The sequence below is a fragment of the Amblyomma americanum genome, chromosome 1, assembly GCF_052857255.1.
Source record: "Amblyomma americanum isolate KBUSLIRL-KWMA chromosome 1, ASM5285725v1, whole genome shotgun sequence".
NCBI classification, from domain to species: Eukaryota; Metazoa; Arthropoda; class Arachnida; order Ixodida; family Ixodidae; genus Amblyomma; species Amblyomma americanum.
In genome coordinates this window covers 507,191,926-507,212,912 of record NC_135497.1, presented here as the reverse complement: position 1 = coordinate 507,212,912, position 20,987 = coordinate 507,191,926, and the positions used below count along the sequence as shown (strand labels likewise).

At 45.9% G+C, this 20,987-nt stretch overlaps 1 protein-coding gene across 1 annotated transcript in view; it reads left to right on the top strand.

The window, feature by feature from the left end:
• The first annotated feature begins 568 nt into the window (after window positions 1-568).
• Window positions 569-20,987, top strand: part of LOC144116157 (nose resistant to fluoxetine protein 6-like) — a 327,068-nt gene continuing 306,649 nt past the window's right edge. The window contains exon 1 of the mRNA XM_077650865.1: window positions 569-1,338. The gene's annotated coding sequence lies outside the window, so the exon portion shown is untranslated. The remainder of the gene's footprint in view (window positions 1,339-20,987) is intronic.

Below are 20,987 nucleotides of genomic sequence, written 5' to 3'. Positions count from 1 at the left end.
GCCGCACAAAGGACACATAGCGCTGCGCTAGCTGCCCAAAGCAACCACCAAGCCGAAACGTAGACAGAGCCACAAAGGTTCACAAAACACGTCCGTGTGCACACTGGGCCCTATATAGGGTCCAACTGCAAGCGCTGGCAGAGCGACGTGGCAGAAGAGACAGCGGTGCAGGACAGTGGCTGCGCTGCAAGCACGCAGGCGCCGGAGGAAGGTTGCAGAAGCGGCGCGCCCGGAGACAACAACCGGCGGCGACACACGGCGCACCGCGGCGCCCGGCGACTCAGCGTGAACGCGAAAGTGGTACGTGCCCTTAAGACGGCGTTCACGTGACGAGGAAACCCCCGCGGATTCCCCTGAAACTGCCTTCGCAGAGCTTGGGGCCCGGCGGCTGACAACGGCCTCCCCCCGCGGTCGTGGTCGCCGGCTTTGCTGCCTTCTCGTCCTCCAGAGGGGGAGGGAGCGAAATGGCGCCAAGTCCAGGAAATCATAGAGACAAAGAGCGGTTCCTCGGCGGTTCCCCTCGAAAGGAGGGGGGCGCCTCCTCGGCAGAAACCGGCCTTCACAGGCCGCCACACGAGGCGCGCCTCCCGCCGATCCCGGACTGTGCAATAGCCGCCGCTGCCCGTGGAGTGGCCTGATTGAGCCATTTCTCGCGCTTCGCTGGAAAAAGGTATTCCACCCTCGCGCGTGCCCCAAGTGCATCTACAGTGCAAGCAGGTTGACTGGATGCGCATTCATGTGTGCCCGGTGGGCCATTGTTGACACGACGAGCTTGTCTGCCGACAGCCGACCTATCGTCGAAGGGCACGTTTGGGGTGCGTGTCCAGCAGGTTCAAGGCAAGGAGGCACGCCTTCGGTTCTGTAGCCTTCTCACTTGGACGCTCATCTGTGTGCCGTCAAATACGAGGAGCCTGCGCTCAGAGTAGGACCCCGACATGCTGAGGTCGACCCATCTGCCGAGGTGCGTTGGCGGCCCTTGTGGTGCCGGCGGCGCTGACTGTGACGCTCTGGGCCCACTGCGCCCGAGCCATCGACATTCGGCCTGTACTCGAGGAAGATGCGTCGCAGTCGGAGAACCGCAGCTTCGCCCAGCGGTTTCTGGTGCCTTCTGGTGACGATGGCAGTGGAGCTGGCAACCCTGTCCCCACGACGAGGCCAGCGTGTTGGAGTTGTGGCAGACGTACGACAAGGGCCTACGAGGACAGGTGGACAACCTGCTTCGCCAGGCTCTGCCGTACCTTCTGGAGATTGGCGACGTAGGCATCGACATTCGCTGTGCGCAGTCGCTGCTCAAGATTGTGTTCGGGCTGCGCAAGCTTGAGAAGTGGTCCTTCAAACGTAAGCTTCTGCATGGTTACTTGATTTGCGCATTCATCCACCCGCCTCTCCACAACTAAAATTGCGCCTGAACTTTTTTGAAGCTAAACGGAAAAGTACAGTGGGATGTTTTTTAAGCTTCTAATTTTGGCCGTGAGGTAGCAGCTAAACTAGTGCTCCTCGTATTTATTGTAACAACAGCGACCCTCCTTCACTGGCCTCGTTAATAGAATGCAGAACCGCGGTATTCTAAGGGTGAAGCGCGAGCACCCAACCACAGTGCTGCCTTGTCAATATGGCAGCTTTGGTTCTCCATCAGAACCGTCCATAAAGTGATTCATCCGTGACAGTGAATCGTGAAGAAAAAGTATGGAAAGAACTTTATGATCAGTGTGTGCTTCTGTGCATACTGATTGGCATGAACTGGATCCTTCCGCGCTCCAGGCGAATTATCGTGGTAGCCCTAATATTTGAAATAATGGTGCACTCAGTCTGGAGCATCTATCGGTCTATAAGGCGTGTCATAACATCTCATGAACCACGTGACGTCATCACGCCATGAGACGCATGTCGACATCTCATGGCATAATGACATCACGCACTGCGATTTTCCACATCGCACTAGTAATGTATACCTGCAATCAATATGCTGCAGGAAGCGTTTTCGTCAGCCATTCACGTAATACGACTAACGGTGATGCGCGCCGACGGGCCAGCTGCGTAGTGAAAAGCGTGAAACCACAAAAAAAAAAACAGGCAATCACTCCGGTGTTTACGCTTTCTCACTGCCTTTCTCTGGTGTTCTGAACTCAAATGCAGCAAAAGAAATCTGGTTTGGGGAGACAGGCTTTGTGGTCATCGCTCTCCATATAAATGCGACAAAAATACATGGGCCCAATTGGGCTCTGTTCATTTTCGCCTTGTCCATTTTTCTCAACGTGAGTTTCCATATTAACGAAATGTAAATGCACTCAAAATTTTGGTCCCAAGAACTAGTCCATAATTCGAGTCGCCCATATTAAAGGAGGCCGTATTAGCGTTGCATTTAAAAAAAAAAGTATCAGCCGTGGGCCGAAAGGCCGCAGTCACAGCGACCTAATCGTCAGATCAGTCGCTGCGTGCGGAATGCATCATAATGGGCCTTTCAGCAGCGCCTCCGCCGTCGTAGGCTCGAAACGTTAAACACTTAACGACTTTTGAGGTAGTTCGTTACCGCGTATCCCCGGATGCCAGTTACAGACCACGTTGGTCTAAGGAGCGGCCCGGAAAAGGTACGGACGAAACAGTAGTGGCCGCAGCACAGGACGTCGCCAGCGCTAGTGTCGTCCGTGTCTTTTCTGCGCTCTTTCATCGATCACGAACTGCCATAGAGCCCGGATATCTATTTTAGCAAACAAGTTGCGTGAGTTTTTGTCATGTCTATTTTCTTACGCGAACCTGGCATGACCAAAGTAACAGTTCGTTGACTCTTACCAGCCTGCTTAGCGCCACCGCCAAGTAGAAGGCAGTGGTAGGCAGGTAAGCTTAGTAGGGACGAAACATACGAGTTTTCTTGAGCTTATTTATACGGGTGAGCAGAACAAATGAAAAAAAAAACACGCATATTTTTCCCTACTCCGTAATACAAATCGCAGGATTATTTTCAAATGTTTACACTCGTACGTAACGCTCTATAGCTTTTAGTAGCGCTGCAATCGGCAGCAACCAAGCCATCGGACGGCGTACTTTGTTCTTCCGTTTCCTGTATTTCTTGTGCATTACAAAACAAGTTCTTCAGCGTCACTCTCTAGGTATATCCTTAGTTGGCACCCCACTTAGGCAGGCTTGGTACAGGGCGAACTACTACCGTCGCTGCTGTCCGCGTGCACCTGTTTCTGGTCTGTCAAATAAAAAAATGGTTGCGGCACCTCGGTTGACTTAAAGGGACACTGAAGCACAATTTGCAAAAATCGGACTGCCAGCGTCTTCCACAGTTTTTTATGCTGCATACTGGAATATCAAACCCAAATTAGGCAAAAACAAGCGCGAATTGTCTTTTTTATCAGAAATATGCGGCCGGCGCCACGGGCACAACGTGAGGCGCGCCGCCGCCTGTGATTTATTTATGTATTTATTTATTGTACTCTCAGGGCCCGAAGGCATTACAGAGGGGAGAGGTATGCATTAAAAAAATCAGCATGAACAGCAACAACAGGGAGGAGAGAAAACAAAAATAAACCATGAATACATAATAACTGCAAACACAGGAAGGCAATGATAGTAGAAATCAAGTGAGGATACATTAGAACAGTGTGGAAAAAGTGAAAGACAACTTTATACACTAATAAACAAACAAATACTCTGAGAGGACCATTAATGACTTTTCGAAATGTAATATCAGAAATATCCGAGGTGTCGTGCGGAATGTGGTTCCGGCTGACACAAGTTCGGGGTATGAATGAGGAATGAAAACATTTTGTGCGACAGGATGGAATTCTAACTTCATGACGGTGATTAATGCGTGCTGATATGTAACATAGTCTGGAAAGTAACTTTTCCTTGAGGAAGCTGTTGTGGTAAATTTTATTAAAAAGACACAATGAAGCTATTGATCTGCTGTGGGAAAGAAGTGGTACGGACAAACTTGATTTCATGGCAGTTACACTGCTTGTACGGTGATAATTAGAAAGAATAAAACGGCAAGCGATCGGCGTTAATCATTATGTATTCAACGTGAGTTTTCCAAGACAGGTTACAAGAAACGTAAACACCCAGATATTTATAAGACGAAACGGTTTCGAGAGACACGTTGTTAATGTGATGAGTAGAAGGGGCATTAGAGAGACGAGAAATGCGTACATGCTTACACTTGTTCCGGTTTAGTTGCATGTTCCAAATATAGCACGAGTATATAGCACCTTCTTAATTTCGGATTGAAGACAAGAGACATCATTATCATCTTTAATTTCGCTGACACAATCATCAGCAAAAAGGTTAATTGAAGAAGAAATGTTAGCCGTTAAGTCATTTATTTAGATAAGAAAGAGGAGGGACCCAAGAGCAGACGCCTGAGGCACGCCGGAACAGACAGGCAAAGAATGTGAGTTTATATTGTTCGCTGTTACGAATTGTGAACGGTCAGAAAGAAAACATTGTAGCCATGCAAGAACATTAGGGTCTATATTAAAATTGCTTAATTTAAGAAAGAGAAGCTCATGAGAAACCGTGTCAAACGCTTTCGAAAACTCCAAAAATATGCAGTCTGCATGAGACCCGTGATCAAGGATGCAATGAAGGTCATGTGTGAAACATATTAGCTAACTTTCGCATGAAAAAGACTTACGGAAACCATGCTGGGCAATGCTGAAAAAGGAGCTCGATTCTAAGAAGGAGATAATATGACAGTATATTACGTGTTCCATGATCTTGCTTGGAATACTAGTGAGCGATATAGGTCGAAAGTTACAAGGAGAATGTTTATATCCGGACTTATGCAGTGGAATCACCTTAACGATTTTACAATCATTGGGAATACAACCTGTTGCAAGAGGCTGTGCAAACAATTTAGTAAGAATTATGGAACAATTATACTTTGTATTAATTAAAAACTTCAAATCAATGTTGTCAACAACGCTAAACAACAAAAATGCTAAACCAACTAGCCTAGCAACATGCCTTACTGACCGCAGGAAGAGGAAAACTTATGATTTTGTATGATGCACTGGATGCCTGACGCGTCAATATAACTGTAATCATTGGAAGAGCATCAAAAACATGGCACACGCGATGAACAAGAGAAGCATTACTAGAAAACGCCGCAGCAAATATATTGTCTAGAACAGAAACACATTCGTTTGGAGGAAAGGTAACACCGTCAGAAAAAGTAAGTAGTATTATCGAAGTGTAGAAAAAGACGCAACCAAGTCAATTCTACACCAAGCCCGAGCATGCGCCAGCGTGACAGGAGCGTATGCATTTCATGCATAAAAGGCGCCAGCACAACCTCGGCTCGTATTCTGAAAGAGGCAGGGGTGCAAACAAATACTCAAGCCGATTACCACCACCGGACGCCTGCTGCGTCGCCCGAAAGACCGTCATCCTTAAGAAAAGTCCCAAGGGGCTCTGTACAAAATGCCCTGCTCTGCTTATCCGTCGTTGTACGTAATGCAACAAAGTATCTCACCGCAAGTATGGAGCAGCGCAAAGGTGACGTCAGAATGAGCGAAGCGCAGTAGCCAAGCACTGCGAGGCATGTGACCCCAGGATAGACTGACGGAACTGCTGTGCTGGAGACGAAGCCAAATTCGTGCACAAGGCTGCTGCTCCAGGCATGGCGCGTTCAGCAGACGCCGGGAAATATTAATCGCTCCGTCAAAACTCTTCTCCCTTCCTAGATCCATAGTTTAAGTTCTGTGACCTGGCGGTCAACTATATGCACGTTTAAACGCCAAGCTGCAACTCGCCCGCAGTCACACCTTGACGAAGAAACCCAGTAAAGTTTCGAAGTATATTTTCCAACCTTGTTGAAGTTGGCTGAAGTTTGGATCGCAAATCAGACAGACCTCTATGGAACGTCTTAACGCGGCAGTGTTAAAGGCCTCGTTACCCAGAAAATCCGGCGTCGGCGTTATCGGCGTTGTGAGCAAAAGATCGCGAGCATAACACAGGCAGGTATAGCCCAGAGAGCAACCTACGAGGCAGGTGGGCAACCTAGGCCACGTGACCTTGCTGTGTGATCACAACCGGCCCATCGGATAGTGAGCAAACAGCACACCCTGGCAGGTGGCAGTTAAATTAATGGTCGGTCGCTCGGACTGAGCAACCTGGGTCGCACAGGGCCCACGGCTGGGAGCACCTGCCATCGCAGGGCCTGCAGTGGCGCATCGCTTAACTGCTGCACCACTGTGCCAGGAGGGGCATGGGAACTCCCAGGGATTTATGAATGCAAAGTAGAGAATGACCCTCTGCATAATTGGGATCATCACGCTATCGCGTCATACGAAGAAAGCGGAGCTTAAGTGTTCCCTGCAATTATTCATTTTAATCGCGGGGCTACGATTATAGTGACGAGGCAGCAACAGTTGGAAAAACGAGTTGCCGCATGTGAATAGCTTCGATGCTTGCTTGCTTGGGCGCGTCGAACCGAACCTTGCTCAGCACGTCCCAGGAGGTCTGGCCGCGCCTGTGCTGAGGAGGGCGACACATGCCTCAGTCTTTATGAAGCTTCTGCAGGAGCTCCGTGAGCGTGTTTCCTCATTTAGCAGAGGCGCTTCTTGGCAGTGGTGACACGCACCTCATACGCGAGAAAATTGAAGAAACCGTGTCGTGGTTCAGCCGTGCCTTTTGCAGAAATCCCTAGAAACCACATTAGGGAAAGCTCTGCATGCAGCCGCTCTGATGAAAGTGCTGCTATGAGAGTACGCTTGCTTTGGTTGGATTGAAATTCACTCTTTTCACAGCAGCGACTCTCTGTGCTGCGACGTTTTGATCTTGCGGGAAACAGTAGAAGACGACACAGCCGCGCCCGTGGTTGTTCGTGCACCTGATCGCAGAGCACTACATTGTGTTGAGCCTGGTACTCATTCAGCTGCCATGTTCTGTATGTCACAACGCACCAACAGGGGACCAAGGCACGCAGCGCAGAAACAGCGCTCGCTGAAAGCTCTCTCCGGTGCCTCGAAGTATCCCCGGCTCCTTAACGTGACGTCACGTTGGCCGACATGGACGAGGTTTCCTTCTCCGCTGTTCGCTCCTGCGCACCCGCGGCACACGGTAGTTTTGAACACCGCGCTGTCAGTTGGTGACTGCGCCAGTGTTTTAGCCAACATCGAAAAAAATAACTTCACAGACGTGATCAAGACCGAGCGAAAGAACCCTAAGAGGTTAGCAGATTCGAAACCGCCTCAGTATGCCATAAGAGCTGCTGAAATGTGCCGAGCACATCATTTCCTAGGCCAGGTCTAGCTTCTGTTTTTGCTGCTGTTATTTGTTGTCTTACCCTGTGCAGTCATGCCCGTTGTCGCTGTCCCGTTTTCCGCCCCTCGCGGTACGAAATTACTGCAGCGCTCGTTGACGTCTCTCCCTGTGTCCTGTCGCTGTCGCTTTGCATCTCTTCGCTGTGTCGCACCAACTAACCCAGACTGCCACCTTAATCGTCAAAGACAACCACTTTTGAAGTTCCACGAGGATGGGTGATTAGTACCTCAGGTAACACTTGACAGCGAAAGCGTCCAGTCACCATTACACAGTGCCTCTTATACTGCGTGTCGAGATGCGCCGCAAACGATTATATGCTCTTAGTGCGGCGTCTGACAGTGCTGAACTTTCCGGCCCTGAGCCTAACCTCAGTGTACATTGGAGAGCTCGAATTCGCTGAAATCGGTATTAATCCCTTTCTCTACAGGGCACCTCACAGGGCATAGTATACAATTCGGATATAGACCTGCCTTTATAAGGCACGTTAATGTCCGAAGCGCTGCAAGCCTCGCTCTAAGAGGCGCGCGGAGACTGAATACCTGATGATTATGGACAGATGCTGAAAACTGGAGTGAACAACGAGCTTATCACGTTGATTTATGCTGTTATTTGCAATATCCGTTTAAATTATGTCTATACTGCATGACAGCACTAGGAAGTGCAATCCGGGCACACCTATAAGGGTGGACTGGGGCCCTGCCGCTCTATTTTGCATTGTTCGCTAGAGTGCGGAAATTGCTTTCATATATTTACTAACACATTTATTTCGAATCTTTCAATATGTGTTGAGAAATAATGCAAGCTGCAAAAAGCCAACTGACTGATAGCCGCGGTACCATATGCGTCCAGCTGACGCTACCATCGAGCATCTGACCTACGATGCTGAAACATTTTACGGAATGCGATAGGTAAGAATACGGGCACTCTTGCATGTGTAAGCAAAAGCGCAGTCTGTAGTAGAAGCAAAAAAAAAACAAATACATTGTAATTTTAGCAACGCGATTCAGGTCACGTGCCAAACATGTCAGTGAACACAAGTGCTGCATTGCGTGAGTGCGGCTCCATTTTAATATTCAGAATAGAATAATCGTTCTCCGCAAGTTGGCGTATTTTTTCTTGGTTGACCCACGGCTACATTGACATTAATTAACCTGTGAACTTCATGAAAGCTGCATAGGCAGGAAAATTTCCGAGCTGAGATGCGTGCACAGCTTTGAATGAAACGCCAACATTTTGTAGTTTTTCTCCTTTCACGGAAGCTCCTTCATGCTCAAGAAGGAAGCGCAAGGCATAAGAGGAGCCCTTTGCGTCAAATGGGACATTTCTTCACGATGGGTCATAATTTGGCAAACATTTTCAATCATTCCTTCTTCTGCACTAGCAGAGTCGGCCAAAAATAAAACAGGTGACACTTCTACTCAAACACTAAGTACCACTTTCCACAGACCTAACCTGAAAGGAAAAAGTCGCAGCTGGTCTCGTTTCCTCAAATATAAACAATCATAAACGCCGCATTGAGCAATGATTGCTTGACGCGTCGATCCCATGCACGCTTTATTTGTCCAATGCTGTCATCGTTTTTGTTCCAACATCGTCTCCTTCGTCTTGAATGAAGCCTCAGGTAGCAGTAGTGAAATCGGTTCCCGACTTTGTACCACTCACTGATGCGTGTAATTTCTTCTGTTCGGACCCTCACGACCGCTGACTGACAACTTTTGAACGAACTTTACGAAAGCTTGTTTCAAGTCTGCTTAGGTAGACTAGCAGACACTTTTGGCTTCCTCAAAGTGCATCTGTTGCTTTTAATGCGCTCTGCAAAAATCCCAAGCAGGGAAGAGTGTGTCACGGGGGTTGTGCGACCGTGGCTGCACGAACGCCGGCCCTCCGTCGCTAAGGCCAGCAGCTGTACGCAGATATTTGTGTCTTTAAAACAGTCTTTTCGCTGGACTCCCGCCAACTGCGTCCAAGCGAATCTCTGATGCCGCCAAGTGTTTAGATGAATCGATAGCCGTATACGGCAGTCAATGGTATTTCGACTGAAATGTTTGCCGAGTGTTTATATTTGACTCAATTTTTCTAATGTTTTTTTTAATCACCAGCAAGGACTCTTTCATTAGTCCGCACAATTTTGTAGTCTAGTTTTTAGGCATATCTAGTGCATCATTTTCAGTGCCGTTGACAGAGCACAGAAAGACCAACAAGGGCTGAACTTCAACGTTAAGTCAGAAAATCGCCAAACCACTGCTTCTATTCCGCAGAAAGAAAATACCCAACCGGGTTTGAAAAAATATGAGCGGGGTGAAAGGGAGGTGTCAAAGGCAAAAGGGAAAGCCGAGAAGTAGAACAAATGATACTGCCAAGATCCTATACCGATATGGTCAGGCAGCCAAGGCACGATCATTACGAAAAAAAAAAGAATTGGATAGTAACATAACAGTACAACAGGCCAGTGGATAACTCGGCTAGAATGTCCCAACAATATTTTTCACTTCTCTTTTTTTTAAGACAATAAGCATGAGCAACAATTGTGGAAGCCTAAAATTCAAAGGCGGTGAACACATGAGAACGAGCGTGACATGAAGGGATGAGAAAGTGTTGTGGATGATGGAATCCCCCCAAAAAACGATGCAAGTGGGCATTTTTAAACACACAAAAAGTGAGAGCCAACAATTAAAAGGGCGACACGACTTCGAGAAAATGATGAAAGACAGGTCAAGTCTAAAAAAGCTTAAAATGAAAGGAAAGTAGAGGCATGTAAAACGCGCTATAAAACGATTGTTATTTTAGATACCACCAGAGAGCAACGCAATCTCTTTCCTCGAGAAAGAAACAAAGGGCGCGCTTACGCATTCGCCATTGAGCATTGTTATCTTGACGGCGTGCACTATTCCGCGTGTCAGCTTATTTTGGAATTTTTCCAAAACTGCTCTTCCTTTGAACATCGGCGAGCACTGCTCTTCACTTTCACATCTCCGACAATGAGCTGATAAGGTTTTGAAGCAAGGGCAACAGCTACTGGCCTGTTGTACTGTTATGTTATTGTCCACCTCTTGTTGTTTTATTGTTAATGATCGTGACTCCGCTTGCTGAACACATCGGTATAGAACCTTGGCAGTATCATTTGCTCCACTTCCTTATTTTTCGCTATGTCCTTTGACACCTCTCTTTCACCCCATGTTTATTTTTTGTAACCCTAGTGAGTGTTTTGTGGTGTGGTGGTGTGGTGTATGGGGCTTTAACGACCCAAAGCGACTCAGGCTGTCAGAGACGCCGTAGTGAAGGGCTCCGGAAATTTCGACCACCTGTGGTTCTTTAACGTGCACTGACATCGCACACTACACGGGCCTCTAGAATTTCGCCTCCATCGAAATTCGACCGCCGCGGCCGGGATCGAACCCGCGTCTTTCGGGCCGGCAGCCGAGCGCCGTAACCAGTCAGCCACCGCGGCGGCCCTAGTGAGTGTTTTGTTTCTGCGGGTATATATGCGATATTTTTGTTATTTCCCGAATTAACGTTGAAGTTCAGCGCTTGGTTCTCTACGTTTCTTTCTGCGCTCTGTCCTTGTGCAGCCACGCGCTGCAGTAAGCGGCGCAACTTTAATTAGCCCTACAGCTGGCCCTTTTCTTTCTCTACTCCAACAGGTTGTCCTATTCAGTCACAAACTAAACAAGAAATGCTGCCACTCTTCGTTCAAACGGTCGTTACGTTCTTTCATTTTCAATTAATTCTACCTCTTTCATAGCTTTCTTTTCACTCACAGAAAGCAGTTTTCTACGGATTGTACTGCTTGATTATTATCGCTTGAAGATTTTGGTGTGGGCTAGTTGGCTCATTAGGCACTGTGCGATGTCATTTGCACGTGAAAAAACCCCAGGCGGTCTAAATTATCAGGAGCCCTCTACTTCGGCGCCCCTCATAGCCTGAGAACTTTTGGGACGGTAAACACAGGATGGGCGATGACTTCCAACTGTTTATTGTTTCATTAACCAGCACGGCGGCACTCGACGACGTGGTAAGGTGGGCCAATGACAGTGCGAAAGACCGCCTCAGGACGCTCGACAATCTTCATAAAGTGATCAACAGAGGCCATAGATCAAAACCAAAATATAGGCAACCGAACCTCGTGAGCAGAACCCCGAAACTCATAAGAGGAAATAAAAGCGTTAATAATGCAAATAATTTAGAAAAGCAGTGTAACTGACGGTAGATTACGACAGCATGTAAATATTGAGAGCGAAACAAATGTAATCTTGGAGCTATATACAAAATCCTGAGCAAGACTAAACCGCAGGAAGCTTCAAACACGCGCATATGCATCTACCATTAACATCAGTGAGGCCAATGGCGGGGACCAAACAGAACGCTAAAAGCACCGAAACGTGAAAGTAGCAAGCATGAGAGGTGCCAAATATAGGTGCGAAAGAACTGCCAAAAAAACTGCTAGGCAAAAGGCAGTGTCAATACGGTAAAGGGGAAACGATTCACCCACGGCCAATAATTATTACGGGAGAAGAATTATTAAGGAAGTAAAACCTGCAAGGGAAAAGGCAGTAGCCTATCAATACGCTGGCAGAGAGAATATCCACAGACAATTAACACTGCACAAACAATTAAAAGAATTGAAAATACTAAGAGGTAGACGGCGCAGGCGCCTCAGTTAAAGAAAAGTGGGGAAATCAAATCAAATTCATCGCCAGAAAATAATTGACCAGGGCGCCTAACTGTGGTTGAAATGCAAGGTTCGAGCGCGTTCCAAGAAAGACCTTCCTTTCTCTTGTAGAATTATTCCCTGGGCGCTGATGCATGTTGCTCCAGCCTTTTCAATAAAAAACCTAGGATAATTTCTCTTTCTTTTTTGCTCTTCGCTGGCGCTATTTTTTTATTTTGTCCCAGATCAAAGGCTGGCATTCGAGGTGTGGTTGACTGCAATGTTTCGACATATGTCCCACGGGACTTGTTTTTCACATTTAGGAAGTGTTGATTTCCTCTCTCATTGAAACAACGCCCGGTCTGGCCAATGTTTACCTTTCCACACATGAGGGGCATCTGATACACCACTCCAAAACGGCATTCTGTATGCTGACTACATGCTTTACGATGTAAGCCGCCTCTTTCTTCAGGTCTGCCATCGAGCATGTTTTCACCAACTTGCATTGGGCACAAAGCACAACGTTTACATCATTCCTCTCTGGTACCGTTTTGATGTTATGTGACAGTTTGTGGACGTACGGAACAACCTCCACATGTTTCTTCTCCCTCTGGCTTGTTTCCTCTTTTACCTTCGCTCGCTTTCTGGAGTAAAGGTTTCTTCAGGCAGGAAATAAGGGAAGGTGAGTAGCCGGCAGAGGAAAGGAGTTGAACCTTGTTGTCAAATCTAGCTTCAGCCAGCTGGATTCAAGGGTTCGCAACTCCTTTTTAGGGAACCCTGATGTGCACCAGTCGCTATCGCCTCCTTCACCAGTTTGGATTGCGCACAGTCGACGGGTAGAACCCATTTCATTCATCTCGCGTTGTATGCACAACACACATCCGTGCCGTTATATGCAAGCCTCGGATCTAAAAACTGGATGCTGTTGTCTTTTGGCATTTCGCAGGAGAAGTTCATGCGACCACCGCAATAATAATAATAATAATAATAATAATAATAATAATAATAATAATAATAATAATAATAATAATAATAATAATAATAATAATAATAATAATAATAATAGGTTTTTGTGGAAAGGAAATCAAGCAGTATATGTCTCATATATCGTTGGACACCTGAACCGCGCCTGAAGGGAAGGGATAAACGAGGTAGGGAAAGAAGAAAGGAAGAGGTGCCGTAGCGGAGGGCTCCGGATTAATTTCGGCCACCTGGGGATCTTTAACGTGCACTGACATCGCACAGCACACGGGCGCCTTTTTTATGCAGTTTGACGATACCAGTGACGTCTTCAAGTGTGTCGGTGGCCGCTGCACTAACACAATGAGGTAATTGTTCACGTGCCGGTAGATCATCACGATGTGCTTGTCCTGTAGGCGCTTCTGAACCGTCCTATCCATAGCGGTCAAAAGATATTGGAAAGCACTGGGGCGGCGGACAATTCGTTGCAGGTCCGACTTTTTTTAGCAGGAATGGGTTACTGAAAAACAGAACTGTCGACTGAAGGTAAAATTCAAGTAAGGGTAAAAAATTTCCTTGGCCTATTCCGGTCGTGTTGTGGAGGCTGACGGCGCTAATCTCATCAATACTTTATAGCACAGTTTTGAACAGGCCTTCATGTGGAAGAGAGTAGAAAAGGTCGTCAGTTAATTTTCCTGTTGTTTTGTTGATCGCTTTTTAAAGATGGTCGAACATTTGGAGCCTATCTATCGCACTGTCAATTAGCCATTCATATCACGTGTCCAATATCACTGGTATGCATCGTGCCGGTTTATGAAACTATTGATAAAGCGTTGGTGATCAGCGGCGCCCGTCCTGTGTTGTGCTTTTTGTGTTTCGTCGTTCCGTCGCGCTGGCTTAATACGTTTATTATTTCTGTGTCCTAAAATGTTTTCTTTGCTATTGCATTGATATATAAGTGTTATTGTGGTTTTTATAATTTTCTTCCGCTCTATAAGATGTATATTATTCTTTAAAATGATTACGTCTACTACTCAACCCAATTTCTCATTACGGATCCCATTTCAGTTTTACACTACGGCACCTCCTTCTGTAACACATACCCTCAAGTCTTGTAGTTACGATTGACAATGAACTTGAAAAAGAAGGCCGATATTCACCAACACTGCCTTAGTTTCATCCCACCAAAACGAATATATTTCGTTTTCAGCTTCCATAATAGACAAGATGCGGAGCCTAATTTTGCTCACATAGCTATTCGGTGAGAAGCCGCGAGGCGTTATGGCAGCTGAGTTGCTCAGTTCACATAGCGCCTCGCAGTGTCTGACCCCTTCTCGCCGTAGGGACAAAAAAGTTGAGGTTTGTGGGCATCGTAATCGCTTTCGAAAAGAACGCCACAGCACAAAACTGATATGCTATGATACTCGGAATCAGATTTAAATCGCTTTACACAGCCATCATGCTCCCTTTTTCAATATCATTGCTAAGACAGTACATCAACGGGGACAAGCATACTGTCTTAACTGGAAAAATATTTCTTGATTATCATTATTAGCGCCGACCTTGAGCGCCTTTTACCTTTAATACACGATCTGCCAGGTATATAGCCAAGAAAATACTTCCAGGCAATCTTTCACGCAGACATGCTCAACCAGCCGGCTAGTGCCGCTACACAAGCCCGTTTTTTGCATGCACTAATGAATCGAGAGTTCCGACCGGGTTTTACCTATGGTTGCTGGCTGCCTGAATCTTCCATGAAATAATCGCAGCAGTAAATGCAACTCCCTGGTTTATTGTCGCTGAGATGTTATCTGAGTGATTCCTAATGGTTTGCAACGCAGGGCGTATCGAGAAAATGCGACTGTCAGGAGGGTGCTCAGTAGGCTCTCTAATTGGCTTAGAGAACAGAACTTTCTGAGAAAGTTCAACTTAGGCTTGACTGGATGCCCTAAGAATAGATGCAGACTTTGCCGCAGGAACCCTGTGACATCCTTTTTGTCTACCTTTTTATCAAGAAATTGTTCTCTTCATAGAAATATTTGAGGTTACGAAAAAGAATGTATTAACTTCAAGTGAGACCTGCACTATATGATATATGGTTAAGCTCCAAGAATCTCCATTTTAACCCGAAAGTGTTGAAGGCCCCGTTCACCGGAAAGTCTGGTGTCGGTGTCGGCGTCAGCGTTGTGAGCGAAAAATCACGAGCATGACTCTGGCAGGTGTAGCCCAGAGAGCAACCTAGGAGGCAGGTGGGCAACCTAGGCCACGTAATCTTGCTGCGTCATCAAAACCTGCCCACCGAATACTGAGCAAACTGCCCGCCGTGGCAGGTGGCAGTGAAATACAACGATTGGTCGCTCGCGAAGAGCAACCCGGGCCGCGCAACGTCCAGCGCTGTGAGCAGCTGCCATCGCAGGGTAGAGGAGCATCGCTGGAGTATGAGGACATTTGATGTAAAGCAGGGAATCACCTTCTGCATATACGGGCATTAACCAACTAAAGCTATCGCGTCATACTCTTATGGTGGAGCTTAAGTGTCCCCTCCAATATTTTTTTGTGCCCGCTTATGATTTACGAGACTTGAGAGCACGCATTGTCGTGAAGCATCAACACACCTGCCCACTTACACATATACTGCAGCTTGGCTTCGTTAAACATTAACATTACATTTCTTCATTTCACCGAACAATTCACTAAATACCCCCTACTCGTTCATTAAAGACTCTAAAGAGCCTCAACATTAACAAAATTATTACGTGGTTTATTAACTTTTATGCCAACCGTTATGAATAGACACACCTAAATGGGTGCTCTTATTCTCTAACCTTGGGGATATCTGGATGGCCGCAAGCCTCAGCACTTAATGGCATAAGTAACAACCTTATATCCACTACTAGGTTGTTAGCTGTCGACTGTGTTATTTATAGACAGATTGCCAACCCCGACGACGCTAACTCTTTTCAGTCGGGCCGTGAGAGAATCGCCTTTTGATGTCAACAGTGGCGAAAATAAAATTAACGCTTCTAAACCCAAGACTACAACTTTAACACCACCTCTAAGTCTCAAAATTATTATTCCATTAATAGTATGCCCATTCAGAATGCATCCATGCATAAATACATTGGCGTTCATTTTTCTTCTGGTTTACCGTAGAGAGATCATATTAACGCAGTTAGTAAATCAATTTATCTGAAGCGCTTGGTTTCATCAGACGTCTCTTGCACAAAGTCAACCCTGCCACAAAGCATTTAGCATATATTATACTCGTCAAATTAAGAATGGAATACGCGTCTTCAAGTTTGAATCAATGTTAATGTATTTAACAAACTGGTGTCATTACCGAATGAAGCGACCGGATTCACGTCTAGAAGCTAATGTCGTCATTCCACCGTACCTGCCATGAGAGCTTCGGCAAACCTATTCTCGCTTGAAAAACGAAGGCTGCTTGCACTTCTGTCTTATTTCCACAGCCATTCCTCAATTGCTGCCCGCTACTTGAAAGATATGCCACTATACGCCACCGAAAAGTTGTTGGCGGTCACCGGGGAACTTGAGCTTACCAGTGAAGTTAGCCATGGGTTTGAGAAAGGTCCGAAGTTTAGCCAAGAACCGCGTGTAGAGGCAGAGGGAGGGGATAAGTTTTTGACCCTGAATAGGCGCATCGCAGGAAATGCTTCAAAGAAGATACAAAGCAACTGAGTTGCCTACTGGATGGTGTGATGAGATTACGAGTGGCACTGCCTTGAGGGCCCATAAGGATCCCATGGCAAAGACTATGTCCTTTTTTAGACAAAACAGTCCCCGGCTTCTCCGATTTGATAAGGATGGTGGCTCCGTGGTGATCTCCGAAGAAGAGTTCCGGACAAAAGCGGAGGAGGCGATGGCAAAGAACTTTATCCCATTAAAAGCCAGTGCAACGATAGTGAAGGGAAGGCGGCCATGATGTGTAAAGACTTAGGTTTGGGTGGATTGGCTAAAGACATTGCTAACAGTAAAAGAAATGCTGTTATTCTATTTTTGCTGCCAAAGCGCACAATCTTTCGGTGCCTTTTAGAACGGTGGTCAGTGAAAGCAGTACATGGCAGCTTGTTCTAAGCATATAGGTGCAGAAGCACCTTAATTCTGTTCCTGTTCACGATCCTTTCGCTGCAAAGAGTTCTGAGGATGTTACGTTTCTCAAGGGAAATGCTTTCATTGGTTATGTATTTTCAGTAGATGTTGAAGACTTACCCCACGGTGCCTTGTTTACTTCTGTAAGAGATGCTACAGACAGTAGTGTGCTGCTGGATTCCAGAATTCCTCAGGCGTGTCAGTAGATAATTTCATGAGGATGCTTGAATTTTACTTCCGCTTGACGTTGTCTCATTTCAGAGCAAATTTTATCATCAAATGCAAGGGATCGAAATTGGATCCTGCGTAGCCCCAGTAGTTACTAACATATTTTTAGCCTCTACTGACCACGCCCTAGAACCAAGTTTAACAGAGAAGGGAGTACTGAAAGTGTTCTGGTACATTGACGGTTTTTTTTATAGTTTTTAAAAATCACAGTGACTTAACTCACAGAGATGCTGTAAGCACTCTGTTGCACAGTTTTGAAGAATGCGGGGCTGTTTGCAGTTTTTATGGGCAGATCATGCACGTTGGTAGTATGCACCTCATTCACGGAAGGATTGAGGTGCATACGAGTCGGCTCATTCCTTACGAGTCGGCTCATTCGAATACAGTAAAACGTGTCATTGCTTCCCTTTCCTCGAGTCTGCTCTCGTGAAATCATGTCACCATGCCATGCAGGCGAGTTTTCACAAGCAAGCACAATGGTTGCTGTCGGCAGTGTTCCCATACTTGGTCATCACAGCTGTTGCTGGGTCCCTCCTACGAAAAATCAAAGGTGCCATGTTTGAAAAACCGTGTGAACGAAGAAAGCAAGGTGTCCAACCAGAAGGGGTTCCTTATGTTCACAGGGTCGCCCACAATGTGAAAAAGGTGGCGAATAGACATGGCGAGCCAGTCTATATTCGGCTGCACAGGAGCTTGCACAGCTCTCCGCGCACATTGCAAGCGAAGGTCCGAAGAGCGGTTGCAATATGAAACATGCAAACTTTCTGTGAAGTGCTGCGCTGATGTGGTGTATGAGATTGCACTGACCTGTAGAAAGGCATATGTGGGTCAAACAGGGCAATGCGTGAGTAACTCTGCAGCTGAACACGTGCGGTCAAGCAAGGAAGTAAGAGGCTGCTTGTCTCGCCAACAATGTTCATAATGCAATGTGTGTCGCCGAGCGCAAAACATTGGCCACGGGAAAAATTCTCGCCCTGCACGAAGTGAGAACCTCGGTTCCGCGTGATAAAGATTCTGAGCGGAAGCAAAGATACTAAGGCACGGGAAGTTTTGGAAGCTTTATACATAAGAGAGAAAAAGATCGTGTTAATGGTACCTCTTTTACCCTTTTTTAAGACAGGGATGTAATATCTTGAATGGTTTGGTTGATTGTGTTTGGTCTTACTTGCTCATGCCTTGGTTTTCCTGATGTTTTCTGGCTTCTCAGCGAATAAAGTTAGCTGAAGTTAGCGCATGTCCTGCGTCGTTCTTCCGCTGTGCTCATCTTTGTAGGCGTTATTGTTTCCTGTGTAAAGTACCACTTGAGCACTGTCCATTGTTTCTTTCCACGCTACGATCATTCCTTCAAAACTGAACCCATGTGTGCAAGTACCAACCTCCTTAAAGTGCACTAAAGAGGAATCTGAACTCGTCTTTTTATCGCGGAAACTCTATCTATATGTTCCGGGAATTCTTAAAAACTTTGAATTATTGTCCTGTGTGGACTATTGCCCTAATTAAATCGGATTAAACGTCGCGGCTCCTGCCTTTTTTTTTAACTTATCGCGGTAGGTAGGAGTCAACCAACACGTCAGCCAGTCCATTGGCGGCTTGCCGCTCTGCCGTCGGCGGAATGATACCTAAATCAAAGAGCCCACGTGTATTTTATTTGCGTGGGCCTAATTAGCGACTATATTGTCTGTGATTGAAACTGTTTATTCACAGAAACCTAAAAACAACATAAAAGCAAAAGCGAAGCCCCCACTGGACTGGCTGAAAGGCGCTCCACGCGTTGGCTGACTCCGCCTACCTACCGCTTTGAGTTCAAAAAAAAAAAAAAGGCGGGAGCCGGGATGTTTAATCCGAATTAATTAGGGCAATCGGCCGCAGAGGATAATAATTCGAAGTTTCTAAGAATGCCCGGAACGTGTAGATAGAGTTCCTGCGGTCTTACTCTGAAAAAAGATCAGGATGTCTCAGAACGCAAAAATTCGAAATGGTATTAAACTAGGAAGATAACACAGGGGCATGAAATTATTTTACAAGAACGTGGCAGTATCAATCTAGATGTTGATACAGGCAGAGTCACTCTCCATAAGGTCCTAGGAATTAGAGCTAACAAGAGTAATCTCAATGAATATGCCTTCTCTCGTACGGGTAATTAGTACGTCGTACTAATTACCCATACAGTAATGCATCTGGTCTACTATTTACCCATACATTTGGTCGGTGTTAACGTTTTTCGGTACAAAATTAATTTATTACCCGATCAGACGAGATTTTGTCAAACCTTAGATTTCATTCAGTTGCGTCGGAAAGTTGTTTCCAGCGCATTTTCGTAGCACGTCGTATCGCCAGAACACGAAACCGTCTGGGAAGAGGCTTCCGTCATAGCAAAGAAAAGAAGCCGCCTTTCACGGCAGTACCTTGAGTCACTCGTGACTCAGACGTAATTGCAACGAAGGTAATCTTCGGCCAACGTATGGAAGATGCCTTGGACGATTACAGAAACGTATTTAAAGTGCGCTTCTTCAACTTAGTTCCCAATAAAGAGGTCTTCCGTCTGGAAGCCGAAATGTTCGTCATCTATTGACCCATACCTTTCGTGGGCATTAACCTTTTTTTCGGTACCAGCATGCCGGCTAGACAGCATCCTTACGAAGCGGAAGAGGGAACTCACTTCACGCATAGACCACGGTGGCTCGAGGGCCAATGCCCTGTCATGTGAATCTACCTAAGAGACAACAGGAAAGGGTTAAACCTTGTCGTGATGGCTGGGGGACGGGGGTTGATGGAGTAGCTGCGCAGGACCTCCTCCGCTGGCGTTCCGTCAAAGGTCAAAACTTGAGGCTACACACATGCCCTGGGTTTTTCAGCTTCGCTAGTCAATCAGTGCTTTCGGACTGAAGTAACCGTCAAGGCCACTATCTGAAACAGTGCAAACGACTACACTGAGCATCGTCCATTGCATCGGCCTTTAGCGATATATATATATATATATATATATATATATATATATATATATATATATATATATATATATATATATATATATATATATATATATATATATATATATATATTAGCAGACAACGTAAAGGAAATGAGGGGCTCGTTTGATAAACTTAAGAAGGGAGCCAACTGTATATATATATATATATATATATATATATATATATATATATATATATATATATATATATATATATATATATATATATATATATATATATATATATATATATATATATATATATATATATATATATATATAAAGGCAGCGTCACTCACTGCAAAATACTTGGGTCCTCAGAGAACTAAAAATGAAGAGGAAATAGGATCGGCTTTCAGTTCGACAGCAGCGCACTACCAGAACGCATCTCACGCTTCTGCGCTTTGTATGCCAATTCATACGTACGGAACGAAGAACTTTCGAGCAAGCAGTCAAGGCCACTATTCAAATCTGCGCCAACGACTCCACTGAGCATAGTCTACTGCACTATATCTAGACCATCAACGGCCTCTAAAGCCAGAGGAAACAGGAACGCGCATCCGTTCGGCAGCAGTGCACATCTTACGCTTCAGCACTGTGTAGTCCAAACCATACGGGACGTAGAACTTTCAAAAAAGCAGTTAAGGTCAATATATAGAATTGCGGGAACGACCCCACGAGAGCGACTACTTGGCATCACATGCACTAATCCATGATCCGCTTTCATTTCACATGAGCAATATCGCACCTTTGCTTTATACTCCTTGCAAGGATTATTGTGTCTCCTGGCATGCGGGA